The following is a 17,683-nucleotide window of genomic DNA, read 5'->3' as shown; positions in this document are numbered from 1 at the left end:
AACAATAGAGTTATGAATGCTGCAAGGTCACATTTAAAATCTTATATAAGATGGTCACATACTTTTCTGTACTCCAATTACCTAGTGTTCCATCAATATAATAAGGAAATGTATTAATTATTCTATTTACTTTTTTTCTGTGACTCTAAAACTTTATGTTCCTTTTTCCATGGTAGAACATGTCATTCAGGGCAATGAGAATTCATGCTCATGCTGTAAGCACTATTTGAAACTAAATATTTTCTTTGAAAGTCATCTTAGAAGGTAATTTGTTAGTGTTTCATATGAATGATTCAATTGTTGTATAAAACTGGTATTACTTTTTGTTCTAGATTCTTCCACAAGGATCTTGATTTAATTGTTTCTGTCTAGTATTGTAGCTTGATATACAGTGCAGAAAACTCTACAGGAAGTTTAGTACTCTTAATTTTGTTAGCTAGTTAGATATTAGCAGGGTCAGAGAGTATTAGGATTGAAACATTCTTTCAGAAATAGATTGTAAAATGAACAATTTGAAGTGCTCTACTAGTTAGAGGAATGGGACCTCAAATAAATCCCAGTCCTGGGAGGGAACATAATATCCTTTACAGTATATGAAGCTTTAACCAATAACTACCTAACCCTGAGTCTAGAAACACCAAATCTTATAAGATTACACCAACAAGAAGCCTTCTGATAAAGAATAAGGTCATGCCATTGTATTCTCTTGTGAGAGTCAATTCAAGTGGACCTATCAATCATCTGGACAGGAAATTGCCCATCAGGAATGCTGTCTGATCCAGAGATATTCTGCATAGTATAAAACCTGCCTAAAGCATGGATCAGGGTGATGGCCTCTTTGACCACAGCCTCCTCTCATCCCTTACTGTGTAGTAAACTCTGCCTGTCTTCAGCATTACACTCTATGTGTCTTGTCTAAATTTTTTTGACAGAGAGCAAATGGACTAGGGAGCCAATGGGAGTTCAGAATGAGGTCTCAGTGACAGTTTTACTTTACAGTAGAATAAAACAAATCAAAATGGGTCCGAGTTCAAAGCCTTGATTTTTGTCTTTATTCTTGTCTCTCTCCCTGGCCAGTATAATAGAATGTATTTTTATTATGATGTTGATAAATGGGATTTTTGTCTACACATATATTATAATTTGATGTGTGGCAGGAGGTAAACTCTATATTCCTTATTCTTAAGTTATTGGAAATGTTTTATCTATGAAGAGTTATTTTTAAATATTTTCATTAATTTATTGAGAATATTAAATTATGTATTTTCATCACATTTACCCCCACTCCTCCTGCAACTTCTTCCAGATCTACACTCTCCTCTTATTCCTAACTGTGTTTCCTCCTTTTCCCTTTGTAATAACATGTTAAATCCAGATCATGCTACCCAGATACTTAAGGGTAGGAGGCCATCTACAGAATAACAGCTGATGTTCTAGTAGCTATGACCTGAAGGAAACTATCTCTCTCTTCCCCGAGAAACTATCAAATATCAATAATTGCCTATTCCTGGGAGAGGTTAAGTGGCTCACAAACCCCTCCATGTTTGGGTGGAATTTCTTCAGGTATTTTGCAAACAATCACAGCTGCTGTGAGTTTTTGAATACAGTTGCCCTGTCATGTCCAGAAGATTCTGAGTCAATCTAGCTGTTACAATCTTTTCCCCTGGTCTTCTTAGATGGTCCCTAGCATTGGTGTTTGTGTGTGTGTGTGTGTGTGTGTGTGTGTGTGTGTGTGTGTGTGTGTGTGCATGTGTGTGGATGTCCCATTTGTGGTTGAGCCTTTATTAACATTTATTCTATGCACTTTGAGCAGTTACAAGTTTCTAGGTTAGCCACACTCTATGCCACATGGAAACTTTTCTGAGAGGTCTGAGAGCTACACTAATTTAAGAATAAAGAGATATGAATTTAGAATACAAATATTTTATCCATTTAGCAGAATGGCAGTGGTAGGTCTATCCCTGAGACCTATAAGCTCCTAAACCATGGATTCTTGGCTAAATTTATACCTCCTGACATGCACTTCTTTTTCCTAGCACTGGACATTTTATTTGACTACCTATGACTAATATAAAATTTCTCAATTACTTATTTCTTTATAATAGAGGAGGAAATGTAAAATGTACCATAAGAAGGAGTTAGTTACCTTTATAACATTCATGCCATTAATACAAGCATGTGTGTGCCTTGACATGATGGTCACTATTGTAATTCCCAAGCCTCACAAATGGATAAGAGTGCTAATGAATTCCCTCTGACACACACATACCCAGTATTCTACACAGCATCTTATAATACTATGAAGGCTAGCCAGAAGGAAGGAAGTTTTCTGATCATATTAACATGGTTGCTCAATAGTCTTTGACAAACATATGTGGTATCTTCATCAATCGGGTCTTACCATTGACTTCTGCTGGGCAATCAAGATGAATGCTGGTAGCTTGTATTGTTCTGGGGGTGCAGGAAGGAATCTCTGGGATAGCCCTGACCAGTAGCTTGAGGGAAGATATCTGCCTTAGTTACTTCTTATTACTTTGATGAGACACCATGACCAATACAACTAATAAAGTAAAGAGGATATACGTAAGTTCATGACCATGGCAAGGAACATGGCAGCAGTCACTGAGAGGTTAGATATTTAGAAAACCATGAGGCAGAGAAAGACCAAGAGGAGGAACTGGGCTTTTGAAATCTCAAGTATCACTCTAATGACATATATTTTACAAGACCACATCTCCTAATACTTTCCAAACAATACTATCAACTGGGGACCAAATATTCAAACATCTGTGTGTGGGGTCCATTTCCATTCAAACTACTACAGTATACTATACCTGGCACTGAACAATTTTTGACCACCTATGACTATTATAAAATTTCTCAATTACTTATTTATTTAATGATAAGTGAAATTTACCTTAAGATTTATTATTATGGAATGGGAGGTTTGATAGCTCGGAGACTTGGGATAGAACCAAACATGACTGGCAGAAACAAACAAGCAAATAACATAAATATAAACATAAAACAATAAAATCAATGAAATGATATCTAATGATAGTCTGCTGTGCTCATAAACCAGTGCCTTGTCTAGTCATCAACAGAGAGATTTCCTCTAGCAGATGGAGCCAAGCATTATTCTTAGAGAGTCTAAATTGGAGGTCTCCATCAGGGCTCTCTCTTCAGAAATCAGGGAACCACATGGATTGGGAGAGGAAAGGGTAGGAGTCAGAGAGGATGGAGGATACCAGAATTACATGGCTCACCAAATCAAGTAATCAGTGCTCCTATGGGCTCTGAGAGACTGAAGTGGCAAACACGAAGCCTGCATGGGTCTGTACCAGGTCCTCTGAGTATGTGTTATGGCTGTTAGCTTGGTGTTCTTGTGAGGCTCCCAACAGTGAGATTGGGCATATCTCTAATTCTCTGTCTGCTTTTGAGACTCTTTCCCTTCTATTGAGTTGCTTTGTTTAGCCTTCATATGAGGGATTTCAGCTTTGTCGTGTTGTATCTTGTTTTTTCCCTTCTGGCTGACATCTCTTGGAGGTTTGCTATTTTCTGTAGAGTAAACAGAGGGAGTTGGTCTGGGGGAGAGAGTGGTGGAGGGGAGCTAGAAAAGCGAAGGAAGGCAAGGAGGGGAAAATGTTATTGGGATATATTGTATGAGAGAAGAATCTATTTTCAATTAAAATAGTTTTGAGGATATAAATAAAAGATTTCTTTAAGATGTAAAAAAAGGCTGAAGTCATAGAATAGATATAACACATTTTAAGCATGGAAATCTGTAGATCTAGCCACAAAGCTGTTTACTAGAAGGAATCATTAATGGGTAGACTGGAGTCTTCATTTCCATTGTGATGTGTAGCCTCCATGGAAGGGTGCTCATTTAGCAGGAGGTAAGAAACCAAAGCTCCCATGTGGCACTACTGGCAGAGAACCCAGGGCTTTCTGGAACTGCAGCTTTTGGAGTCCCTGCTCAGAGCTGCCTGTCCTGGTTTTTTTCTTTTTCTCCTGTTCTTTCAATGCTTAAAAACCACTGCTACCAGTTTCTCCACAGTTTAAGCTACTCTTTCTGAATGTTTCTGTGCTTGGGAACCACCTGGAAGGAGTGCCCTCCTCCAGATTTCTTGGCTCTGTCACCTGCATTTCTAAGTTCCCAGGTGGTGCCAATACTGCTTGGAAAATCCTGCTAGGGAAATCATATGAGACCAGAGCTGTTAACTTTAAGTAGGGTATTTCACAACTAGTAAATATTTTTGCTTTGGCTAACTGCCTGCACTTGAAGCTGTAAACATTGTGTCTATATTGTGTTTGGGTGCCTTAATTTCAGTATTTGCAACAATAATATTTGTTTGGTGATGAAGTTTGCATCTGTTATGATCCCTACTTATTCTAAAGTAGATGAAGGTTTTGTATTTAAGACACAAATTTCATTCATGCTTTTCTTTGTCAGACTAAGTCTGATCAATGAATTTTCACTAAATAATTGCTTGTACTCTATTATGCAAGTTGCTATAGACTAATCTATAATCAATTCAACTTTATATTATATCAGCAATTTTTCTTTTTCCCCCTCTCCTTATAGTATAGTGTAATATTTTTCTTACTCAGTACCTTTTCTTTCATATCATGAATCTTGCTATGTTATTCTTCTATTATTGAGAGGAAGTAAATTCAAGGAAGATTATTAGCAAATGTCACTTTCATTTTGAATACTGTCAACTAGAATAGAATTACTATTTAGGCATCTACTTCTTAATTTCTTTTCTCAATGCTAACACACATATGCACACTGTATGCAATCATTACTATAATTATATATTTATACAGTACTTCACTTGTAGTTAAAGTACCTTCTATCAGAAAAACTATCACTTACATGGACAGGAGAGGTGATTGTTTAGAATCTTTAGCAGCATATCTAATTAATAAATTTGACTTAGCCTCTGTTTCTTTATGATCTGCTACTAGGCATAAAAATATAAATCATAACACGAATCCAGTTCACCTGCCATGAATACACAACCATATGCACACAACTGCTTTCCAAAAGCAAGTCTATTTGCAAGTGATTTCATGCCAAGTATCTCTATCTTCACAAAAGAGAGCATGTTTAGTGTTTGTTACCAATAAAATAGTTTTTTACAAATATTTACAAAGTATGAGGGTAAAAGTTATTGGATAGTAAGGAGCAGTTAATACAAATGACACTATTTTTATGTTTGGTTCAGAGGAAACTAGACTTAAGAATTTCTAAAAGTTTGAGATGACTTAGTTTGTAAAAGTTCTCACTTCCTTGCCTGAGAACTTGAGTTTGATCCTTGACTCTCATCTGGTGTAAGGAGAGAACTGACTCCCACAGCAGTGCTATGAACAACTGTGCCATAATGTAAGAGATGCTTGATGGAGCATACCTGTAATCCCCCAAAATAGTCTGGAGACTGACATGAAAGTTTGATAATTTTGGCATCAACCTGAGCTACACAGTGAGACACTGTTTCAGAAACATTTAGGAAAGGGATTCTTTTATTGTGGAAATTCATTCAGCCAAATAGCTTTTGGACTACTGGTCCTTTGGATATGGTCTGCAGGGTTATGTATGCACTTTAAGCTGCAAGAAGTACACTCACTTACTTGTTCTGGCTCTTGCATAGCATGAAAGGAGACCCAGGATGGTGGAGAGACAACACATGATCAGCGGTGGCTTCAGTCTTTTCTATTTGTGAGTTCATTCCTTTCCATGGCAACCCCTTAATAAATCGTTTTTATTCACCTTTGTGTGATTATGCAATATTTGTTGCCCAATGTGGGGCATAAACCCATAAATGTGAAATTAAAAGTCTCATGCTCTATTGATTGAGCTAGTCAGGTCTTTTATCTGAAGAACGTGCATGCCGGCTGGTTGAAGCAAGGTCTTTTCTGAAAGGGCTGATTCTGTAATGACACACCTGTTATATTCATCCATCATGGGTTATATCCATGTTATATCCATCATGGGTATACCTCCACAAATTAAAACTGACAATGATCCAGGATATGTCTCTTGTAAGATGAAACAGTTTTTTGAATATTGTTACATAAAGCATATTACAGGCATACCACTAAATCCTATAGGAAAAGCAGTCATTGAGAGATCTAATTGCACCTTAAAAGAAATGATTAATAAAGAGGTAGGGGAAACTATGACTCCAGATATAGATTGAATAAGGCTTTATTAACGTTAAGTTTTCTTAATGCTAATGCGAAAGAAATAATAACAGTGGAGAGACATTGGACAATGAAAAAAAATCTTCTGAGTTAAATCAGCTTGTATATTTCAAAGATATGTTGACCTAAGAATGGAACCTAGGACATGTACTATGGTGGGAAAGGAGTTTTACCCTTGTTTCAAAAGGAGAAGAAAACTATGGATACCATCAAAATTAACTAAAATTCCATTCAAACAGAAGAAAACTCTTGAAAATGATAGCTCATCCACCGATGTGATGATCCTACTAGCTATAAGAAAAACGCACAAAGGTTGGGGTAGGGATCTGCATTTATTTGTTTGTTTGTTTGTTTATTTATTTTTGTTGTTGTCTTTACAGCAAAATAGAGACACCGCCTTAAGGAAAGAAAAGACCTTAGACATTCAAATATCTAAGAAGAAAGGAAAACTATGCAAAAAACAAAAACAAACAAACAAACAAAAACAACCACGACAAAAACACTACCAAGCAAAGAAAATGTTGATCTATGGTACCAATATTTTTTGAAGGGTAAAATCTCACTACCTAAACATTAATATCTCTTTGCTTCTCAGAAAAGTTGTAAGTTTGACTCAACTAAAAATCAAAACTGGCTTTGGATTTGGAGCATGGCTCTCTGCTTCTCTAAATCCAAGCATGTTATTAAAAGAAAATTTCACTGTTTCTGTCTTGTGTCAGAAGAGCCACCTGGTATGGGACAGAAAAACACCAAAATTCTAGGGACTATTGTCAAAATTCTTTTCTCCCATAGATTCCATTTCTCTCCATACTTATTGTTGACTCTTTGGTATCTTCCTTTGAATATTTATCTTAAAATTTAAACTTTCTGTTTTGATATTAATAATGTTTAAGTTTTCCACAGTGAGCAATAAATTTTCCTAACAGTAATCTCTGAAGTCTCCAGAAAGAAGACAGGGCTCCACAACAATGGTTATACCTTTTTCATATGATGGCATTGAGCTGTTTAGCACCGCTAAAAGATCGGTTTGGGGCTACAACCTGCTCAAGTTGATTCCGATTTGTGCAGCTGAAATGGCCTTCTTACAACACTATGGCCAGAGCTTCAGATAAAGCTTCAGAAAAACCCTATCCACTACTCATAGACCATTGACAATTGTTACAGACAATATTCTTGAGACTTAACCATTTTAGTTTTAACAGGATCCAATAGAAATATCATCATCTCCATGACAGCAGGAAGTAATTCTAGAAAATGATGCCTGTTCTCCCAACAGGTTTTGTTTTCTCAGGATTATGGATAATCGTTGTCTGTTAGGAGTTAGTTATTAGTCCCATAGGGTTGGGGGCAGAATAATGGGATTTAGATTCAGGAATCCATTTTGGAAAAGAAAAAAGCAGGAATGGATGGGGTAGAATAATAGGTACATTACTGTATCTACTTGTGAACTGTTAGTTACAGACAATTAACATTGGTATAGATTCTTGTATATTGACACATATACAAAATTATTTTGTATTCCTGTTTAATATAATTTGTATATTGATACAAATAAATGTAAATTTATTTTGTCATACTGTACATATGGATGCTTCTACCTCTACTTAGATATTTTGTATATCGATGCAATTTAAGGATATTTGTCATCCTATTGCACTATTTATTTATCAAGATATTTTTATATTGTTACAATTTTGAGGTCATTGCCTTCATGCTGCACATTTGCTTAAAGATTTTTTATGTCCATATATAAAACCTTAGTCTTTTAGCTATATAGGTTGTTTAAGAATTGCAGGTTAATAGTCACCCATGTTTATCATACTTTTATTTATCTTAGTCATGTTCTCTAGATTCACAGAGATGTACTCGGCATAGGTGGACAATCTTCAAATACTTCATAGACCTGTAGAAAGTGGTATTTTGTTGCAGGGAGAGACCACTTGTTTCCCATCTGTCCAGCAGCTTATATCTGAAATAATCACACAGAAACTGTTTTAATTAAATCACTGTTTGACCCATTAGCTCTAGCTTCTTATTGGCTAACTCTTACATATTATTTTAACCCATTTATATTAATCTGTGCTTTGCCATGTGGCTGTGGCTTATGAGTTAAAGTTCTGCATTTGTCTCTGGTGGCTCCATGACTTCTCTTTGACTCTGCCTTCTTCCTCCAAGCATTCTGTTTAGGTTTCCCCACCTAGTTCTGTTTTGCCCTGTTATAGGCTCAAAGCAGTTCTTTACTCATTAACCTATATAAGCAACACAGTATTTAAATATTTTAATAACTCAAGATTCTGTTGACATGAGACACAGTTGCTTCTGAAAGCCCTGTCCTATTCTGGAAAGAATGTTGGGCACCAAAAACAATGTACTTGGAACTTGTTTTCTTATTGGAAAAATTAGTCTTTGGACAAAAAACAGCCCTTGCTTCAACTGCTGAAAGTGTGGACACTGTCCAAACTGGACAAACAGGATATAGCCAAAAGTATCCGCTGAACCTTGACAAGACAGGGTAGGACAGTCTTTCAAATTTTTCTGCTTCTAAAATTGGTATGTCAGATACTCTAGGCCTTAGCCAAAGTTGCTTGCCCCAACATTGCAAGTGAGATTTTGGGTGACTGTCCAGGTAATCAGCTATTTTTCTTATTTTCTGTACCTTTTAGAAGTTTCTTGCTTGCACTTCCTGCTTACTTGGGTAATATTATTTTTTCTTTTCAGGTCTTTGATGGTATTGAAGGCTAGATGTCATGGCTACTTTTTTTTTTTATAATTTAGCTATGACATTTTAGGTACAAAACTTAGATTCCTCAAGATAAAATAACTATTGAAATAATCTGTTATTAACTAATTACCTGTTGATTGGACATTTAGCATGTGTTTCTTGATTGATGTTGTTCATGTTGGTTGTAGTTCTATCTTTTGTGTATGTTTTTTACCTTTCCTTTCTCCCAGACAATATTTGATATTTTTCTTATTGTATATAGTTTTGCATTAGATAAAGATATCTTATTTAGATAAAAGGGAAAATTATTATGGGAATTCATTCGGTAATTACCTTTTGGAATATAAGCCCCTTGGGAATGGTCTGAGTGGCTATGTATGCACTATAACTGCAAGAAGAAACATGCATATTCTCTTGCTCTGGCTCTTGCTTAGCATGAGGGGAGACCAGGATGGTGGAGAGACAGTACAAGGCTTCAACATTTTCTCTCTATCTGTGAGTCTGTCCCTTTCCATTGCAACCCTTTAGTAAGTTGGTTTTATGCACCTCTTTGTGATTATTCAATATTCCTTTGATCTTATTTTAGAATGAATTGCCCAATTTACACAAGAGAAAAATTATATGTGATTTTTAGAGTATATGAACTGATTTCCTGAATTGGAACCAAGGGGTTATTTCTTTCCTTTTTCTTTCTCTCTCTCTTTTCTTTACAATATCTTGTGTCAGAAGCATAAGTTCAAAAAGACCTTCTAGATACAACAGGACTGACTCAAATATAAACGCATAGAGACGATGGCAGCATGTACATGATCTCACAAAACTAAGATGGGTCCCAGTGCTAATGGGGAACTACACATTAGAACTCATCCCTAACCTAGAAGTCCTCTTTAATTGATAAGCACTGGAAAAGGGAAAATTAGTTTTTCCAATGGAGTCTCACTGGGTATATAAACCACAGTTAAGGGCAGGGCTTATGCAATTGATGGTCAACATAAAGTGAACTCAATGGTTTATTTTTTATTTATTTTATTTATTTATTTTGTTTTTGTTTGTTTTTTCACAATGCTTTGTCTGAGCTTTTCCTTCCTTCCTTCTTTCCTTCCTTCCTTCCTTCCTTCCTTCCTTCCTTCCTTCCTTCCTTCCTTTCTTCCTTCCTCTCTTTCTCTCTCTCTCCTTTCCTTTTGGAACCTTGAATTATTTTGCTTACATATTATACTCTCTGTTTTTGTTTTTATGGCATCTCTGTGTGTGACAATATGTATGTCTTGGTTACTTTTTCTGTTACTATGAAAATAATATTAAAACAAAAGCCTTTTAAGGAAGAGGTGGTTATTTGGGATCATAGTTGAAAAGGAAGCTGACCATGGCAGTACTGAAAGGATACTGCTCACATTCTACCCAGTCAGAAAACGAAGAGGAAAGATTGCTGGTGCTCAACTCACTTTTTCTTTCTTATTTGTTTGGACATTAGTATGGGTGTTCACACCTCAGTTAATTTGATTTAGTTATTACCTCACAGATATGTCCAGAAGGTTTTTTTACATGATTCTAAATTTGTCAAGTTGGCCATATTAACCACAACATAAATTAAAAAAAAAAGAACTGTTAGCACCATTGACTTTTAGGACAGTGAGAACAGTATGCAGAATGCCATGAACATTTGCTAGCATGCCCAACACAAATAACATAAAAACTACACCATCAAATGCATTTATAAATAATAACTCATCAACCCACCAAATCATTCACTGTATCAAGTAAGTGTCCAAACATTTTTAATGAATTCATGGAAGTATATCAGGTATCAACTTGTCAAAAATAAGAGGTTCTCTCAGAATAATGTCTGCCTGAGCAAGGGATATTTCTGTTTTGTTTTAAAAAAAAAAACAAATTGGTGAAATAGCACCATAACAATTTTCCACAAGTAGAAAATGAAACTAGATGCCTAGAATCATGTGATGAGCAATGAACGACATTATTTGAGGTAGCCTCAGAAACAATCACAGTGAAAGTAGGCCCAGAGTAGGACAGTTCCTTCATTGCCAGAAGCATTCACATGTGAGGGTGAATTCTTCAGTCAATTTCTATAGTATTCTTCTCTTTAAGCATTCCAGATCTTAGTCTATTAACAGTCCAGGCAGCTCTGAATGCCTAGAGATCAATTTTCAGTTGTTGTTGTAGCTTTTGTAAAACCAGGGCCCAAAAGAAAGCCCACTTCTGGAAAGGTCACATGGTAATTTGGAGACCTGGGTAGGATACTTCCAGCGCCAACTGCCTGGTGGGCACAAATGAAATTGCTTCTACTGTTAACACCTTGGTGACCCATTTGTTTACTTTGGTTTATTCTCTGAAGTCACATGAAGCTCCTATCCACAGTCAGTTAGATCTTTTGAACCAAACCCAGAGTGTTTAGATTATTCTGTAACTTTCAATTCAATTGACACTTGCCCTTATTTATTATGGCAGTAGTTCACACGCTAGCTTTCTTTAATAATAAATAATTATGAAAGTGATTGTTCAGTTTGAAGTGCTAAAAAGAGTGCATAAATTGGTGCCTATAAAAAGCGGCTTCCTATTGGTTTCACATAAAGGGTGGGTTTTATAGAAAGCTGTAATTAAAATCAAAATTCTCATAGTGTTTTTCTATTAGGAGGCCACAATTCCTGCTTTTAAAATGATGAGTTTGTAAAACAATGACTAAACTCATCTTGTTTGGCCCAAATTGTTTTTGTTATTTTTTTTTCTTTTTCCATAAAGCCCCTTACATCACTGTTTCTAAGTACCCAACTAAAACCCAAATGAAATGAAAATTTGCCATGCTATGATGCCAAGGGAAGGAAAGAAATTAATTGTAGTCTAAGCATTAACATGTAAGTGGATAAAGCTATGGAAACACTTGCTTAAAGAAAATTACAATAGAATCAGGACTTGGGAAAGGTAAGGAGAAATTCACATATCATTCTGTATTACACCCTAAGGAGTTAGAAAAGGAGAAGAAAGGAGTTAGAAAATGGAGAGGGACATCAGAGTTGCAGCAGGAAATCTGAGTTTAAGTGACGAGTTTCTCTTCCATCAGTTCACATCAGTGTGACCATGTAAGTCCCAGACCTTTGATCTGCTTAGTCTACTTGTGTATTCAATGGGAATGTATTAGGGGACCAGCTTTTATAGCCAACTGAAGCAATCACATACAGAGTTCTAAGAGTTTTTACAGTTGATAACACCTATAAAATTGTCTAGAAGGCAATGTCTTTTGTATTGTCCAAGTATTTGAGACTAAATGGGTATGAGGTAAATGTGATGGAAGCCTGTGCCAGAGATTACAGATGAAGTATCCTGAAGTCTTAGTATTTGTTTTAACAATTTCTTCTTCTTCTTCTTCTTCTTCTTCTTCTTCTTCTTCTTCTTCTTCTTCTTCTTCTTCTTCTTCTTCTCCTTCTCCTTCTCCTTCTCCTCCTCCTCCTCCTCCTCCTCCTCTTCCTCCTCCTCCTCCTTCGCCTCTGCCTCTTGCTCCTCCTCCTTTAATTTTTTGATAATAAATTATAAAGTAATTATTTCAAAATAATTCCTCGGTTTATACATAATTTTATAATTTCTTACTGATGAAATAAAATTTGTACACTAATGAGAGAGACATGTTGTCTGTTGTTAAACAAAGAGTTTAATCTTGGCTGAATATCTGTGACTGCAGGCCATGGAACATCTTCAATGCTTTCCATAGTTAATCATTATTAGACTTTAAAATCACTAGTTGTGAGAATGTCACATTACATAAATGCAAAGTACAAAGTAGCAGAAGTGTGTTGATGGTCATTTCAGAAATCTGTCTTTATCTTGAGCCAAAATTCATTTAATGATTGTTATGAAAGTCAAGTCAGCAGATCAAACAACAATTTTTAATATCAACCATTCTGATTCAATGCTAATGCATTCTAACCTGATATTTATATGCAGACGAAAGACAATTACAAGCTATTTAATGTCTTTGTTTTCTATAATTAAATAATTATGCTTACTTTTTCTTTTATTGAAAATGGATTTTTTCTCACATAATTTATTCCACCTATGATTTCCCTTCCTTCTATTTTTTCCAGTTCCTCCTCATGTCCTCTACCCACTCCCTTTCTGTTTCTCAGAAAATATACAGGCTTCTAAAAAATAAGAATTAAATACAATAAAATAAAACAAAAACTAACTAACCAATTAAAGATGGACAAGACAAACTAACATAAGGAAAATAGCCCAAGGGGAAATAGCACAAAAATCAGAGATATCCTCTTGTTTACACACTCAGGAATCTCAAAAAACCCACTAAACTGAAAGCCATAATATATATGCAAAAGACCAAGTCCAAATCTGTGCAGGCCCCTGTGCATTCTGTCACAGTCTGAGTTCATATGAGCTTTGTTCATGCTGATTTAGAAAGCTTTGTCTTCTTGTGCTCCAGGCCCTCTGAATCTTACACTTTTTCTGTTTCCTCTTCTACAGGGTCACTGAGGCCTGAGGGGAAGATTTAATGAAGACATTTGGGTTAGGTCTGATTATTCCAAAGTCTATCACTATATGTACATTGTCTGGCTCAGTTTTTCTATTTTTTTCCATCTGCTGCAGGAGGAAGATTCTTTGATAATGGCTGAGTAAGAAATATATTTACGAATATAGCATAATGTCATATTTGTCTTTCTCTATCTAGAATACCTCATTCAGAATGAGTTATTTTTTTTTTATAATTCCTACTGTCTGCCTGGATTTTTCTGATTTCTTTCCTTCCTTCCTTCCTTCCTTCCTTCCTTCCTTCCTTCCTTCCTTCCTTCCTTCCTTCCTTCTCCTTCCTACTTTCCTTCCTACTTTCCTTCTTTCCTTCCTCCCTTCTTTCCTTCCTTCCTTCCTTCCTTCCTTCCTTCCTTCCTTCCTTCCTTCCTTTCTTTCTTTCTATTTAAAAACCTGAGTAATATTCCACTGTGTAAATGTACCACATTTTCTTTATGTACTCTTCTGTTAAGGGTTATCTAGGCTGTTTTTGGCTTTTATTAAGAGAGCAACATAGAAGCTGTTATCAAAAACCTCCCTACCAAAAAAAAAGCCCAGGATCAGATGGTTTCAATGCGGAATTCTACCAGAACTTCCAAGAAGACCTAATACCTATACTCCTTAATGGATTTCACAATATAGAAACAGAAGAGTCATTGCCAAATTCCTTTTATGAAGCTACAGTTACTCTGATACCAAAACCACACAAAGACTCAACCAAGAAACAGAATTACAGGCCAATCTCACTCATGAACATCGACGCAAAAATCCTCAACAACTACTGGCAAACCGAATCCAAGAACACATTAGAAAAATTATCCATTATGATCAAGTAGGCTTCATCCCAGAGATGCAGGGCTGGTTCAACATACGAAAATCTATCAATGTAATCCATCATATAAATAAATTGAAAGAAAAAAACCATATGATCATTTCATTAGATGCTGAAAAAGCATTTGACAAAATTCAACATCCCTTTATGATAAAAGTCTTGGAGAGATTAGGGATACAAGGGTCATACCTAAATATAATAAAAGCTATTTACAGCAAGCCAACAGCTAACATCAAATTAAACAGAGAGAAACTCAAAGCCTTCCCACTAGACTCAGGAACACAAGGCTGTCCACTCTCTCCATACCTCTTCAATATAGTGCTTGAAGTTCTAGCAATAGCAATAAGACAACATAAGGGGATCAAGGGGATTCAAATTAGAAAGGAAGAAGTTAAACTTTTATTATTTGCAGATGATATGATAGTGTACATAAGCGACCCCAAAAACTCCACCAAAGAACTTTTACAGTTGATAAACACCTTTAGTAATGTGGCAGGATACAAGATCAACTCCAAAAAATCAGTCGCCCTCTTATACACAAAGGATATGGAAGCAGAGAGGAAAATCAGAGAAGGATCACCTTTCACGATAGCCACAAACAGCATAAAATATCTTGGGGTAACTCTAACCAAGGAAGTGAAAGATCTATTTGACAAGAACTTTAAGGCATTGAAGAAAGAAACTGAAGAGGATACCAGAAAATGGAAGGATCTCCCTTGCTCTTGGATTGGGAGGATCAACACAGTAAAAATGGCAATTCTACCAAAGGCAATTTATAGATTCAATGCAATCCCCATCAAGGTCCCATCAAAATTCTTCACAGATCTTGAGAGGACAATAATCAACTTTATATGGAAAAACAAAAAAACCAGGATAGCCAAAACAATCTTATACAATAAAGGATCTTCTGGAGGCATTACAATCCCTGACTTCAAACTCTATTACAGAGCTACAGTAATGAAAACAGGGTGGTACTGGCATAAAAACAGAGAAGTCGACCAATGGAATCATATAGAAGACCCAGATTTTAACCCACAAACTATGAACACCTCATTTTCGATAAAGGAGCCAGAAATATACAATGGAAGAAAGAAAGCATCTTCAACAAATGGTGCTGGCACAACTGGACGTCAACCTATAGAAGAATGAAAATAGACCCATATCTATCACCATGCACAAAACTCAAGTCCAAGTGGATCAAAGACCTCAATATCAGTCCTAACATACTGAACCTGATAGAAGAGAAATTGGAAAGTACCCTACAACAGATGGGCACAGGAGATCGCTTCCTATGTATAACCCCAGCAGCACAGACATTAAGGGCAACATTGAATAAATGGGACCTACTAAAACTGAGAAGCTTCTGTAAAGCAAAGGACACTGTCACTAAGACAAAAAGGCAACCTACTGACTGGGAGAAGATCTTCACCAACCCCGAACAGACAAAGGTCTGATCTCCAAAAGATATAGAGAACTCAAGAAACTAGACTTTAAAATACTAATTCACCCAATTAAAAAATGGGGCACTGAACTGAACAGAGATTTCTCAACAGAAGAAGTTCAAATGGCCAAAAGACACTTAAGGTCATGCTCAACCTCCTTAGCGATTAGGGAAATGCAAATCAAAACAACTTTGAGATATCATCTTACACCTGTCAGAATGGCTAAAATCAAAAACACCAATGATAGCCTTTGCTGGAGAGGTTGTGAAGGAAGGGGTACCCTCATCCATTTCTGGTGGGAATGCAAACTTGTGCTACCACTTTGGAAATCAGTGTGGTGATTCCTCAGGAAATTCGGGATCAACATACCCCTGGACCCAGCAATACCACTCTTGGGAATATACCCAAGAGATGCCCTATCATACGACAAAAGCATTTGTTCAACTATGTTCATTGCAGCATTATTTGTAATAGCCACAAACTGGAAACAACCTAGATGTCCTTCAATGGAAGAATGGATGAAGAAAGTGTGGAATATATACACATTAGAGTACTACTCTGAGGTGAAAAACAATGACTTCTCGAATTTTGCATGCAAATGGATGGAAATAGGAAACACTATCCTGAGTGAGGTAATCCAGACCCAAAAGGATGAACATGGGATGTACTCACTCATAATTGGTTTCTAGCCATAAATAAAGGTCACTGAGTCTGTAATTTGTGATCCTAAAGAAGCTAAATAAGAAGGTGAACCCAAAGAGAAACATATAGTTATCCTCCTGGTTTGGGAAGTAGACAAGATTGCTGGGCAAAAAACTGGAATCTTGGGGGTAGGGTGGGATGGGGGTAAGGGGAAAGGGGGAGAGAAAAGTGAGAAGGGGAGGATGGGGGGAACTTGGGGAAACAGGATGATTGGAATATAGGAGGGCTGGATAGGGGAGCAGGGAAGCACATATCTTAGTTAAGGGAGCCACCTTAGGGTTGGCAAGAGTCTCGAACTAGAATGGCTCCCAGGTGTCCCCAGTTAGTTCCTTGGGCAGCTGGGGATAGGGAACCTGAAATGACCCTATCCTATAGCCATACTGACGAATATCTTGCATATCACCATAGAACCTTCATCTGGTGATGGATGGAGTTAGAGACAGAGACCCACACTGGATCACCGGACTGAGCTCCCAAGGTCCCAATGAGGAGCAGAAGGAGGGAGAACATGAGCAAGGAAGTCAGGACCACGAGGGGTGCACCCACCCACGGAGACAGTGGGGCTGATCTATTGGGAGCTCACCAAGGCCATCTGGACTGTGACTGAAAAAGCATGGGATAAAACCGGACTCTCTGAACATGGCGAACAATGAGGGCTGATGAGAAGCCAAGGACAATGGCACGGGGTTTTGATCCTACTTCATGTTCTGGCTTTGTGGGAGCCTAGCCAGTTTGGATGTTCACCTTCCTAGACTTGGAGGAGGGGGGAGGACCTTGGACTTTCCACAGGGCAGGGAACCCTGACTGCTCTTTGGACTGGAGATGGAGGGAGAGATGAGTGGGGGAGGGAGAGAAAGGCGGGAGGAGGGGGAGTGAAATGGGAGGCTGGGAGGAGGCGAAAACTTTTTTTTCCTTTTTCTCAATAAACAATTTAAAAAAAAGAACAGGAAAAAAAAAGAGAGCAACAGTGAACATGTTTGAACAATTCTTCAACTCATGGTAGTACGAAGCACCATTTGAGTATATGTCCAAGAGTGGTATAGCTGGATCTTGAAATAGGTCAAGTACTATCTTTCTTCGGAACTAAAACAGTGTTTTCCACATTGGCTGTACATGTTCATACTCCCATCGGCAATGGGTGAGTGTTCTCTTTACTCTGTGTCCTTGTCAGCGTGAGCTGTCATTTGTTTTGTTGGTTTTAGCCATTCTGCTATAGACAAAAATTAAAGAAAATCTTGATCATATAAT

The sequence above is a fragment of the Microtus pennsylvanicus genome, chromosome 1 (assembly GCF_037038515.1).
Source record: "Microtus pennsylvanicus isolate mMicPen1 chromosome 1, mMicPen1.hap1, whole genome shotgun sequence".
Classification (NCBI taxonomy): domain Eukaryota; kingdom Metazoa; phylum Chordata; class Mammalia; order Rodentia; family Cricetidae; genus Microtus; species Microtus pennsylvanicus.
The sequence above is the reverse complement of the archived record's forward strand: the minus strand, read 5'-3'. Positions refer to the sequence as shown.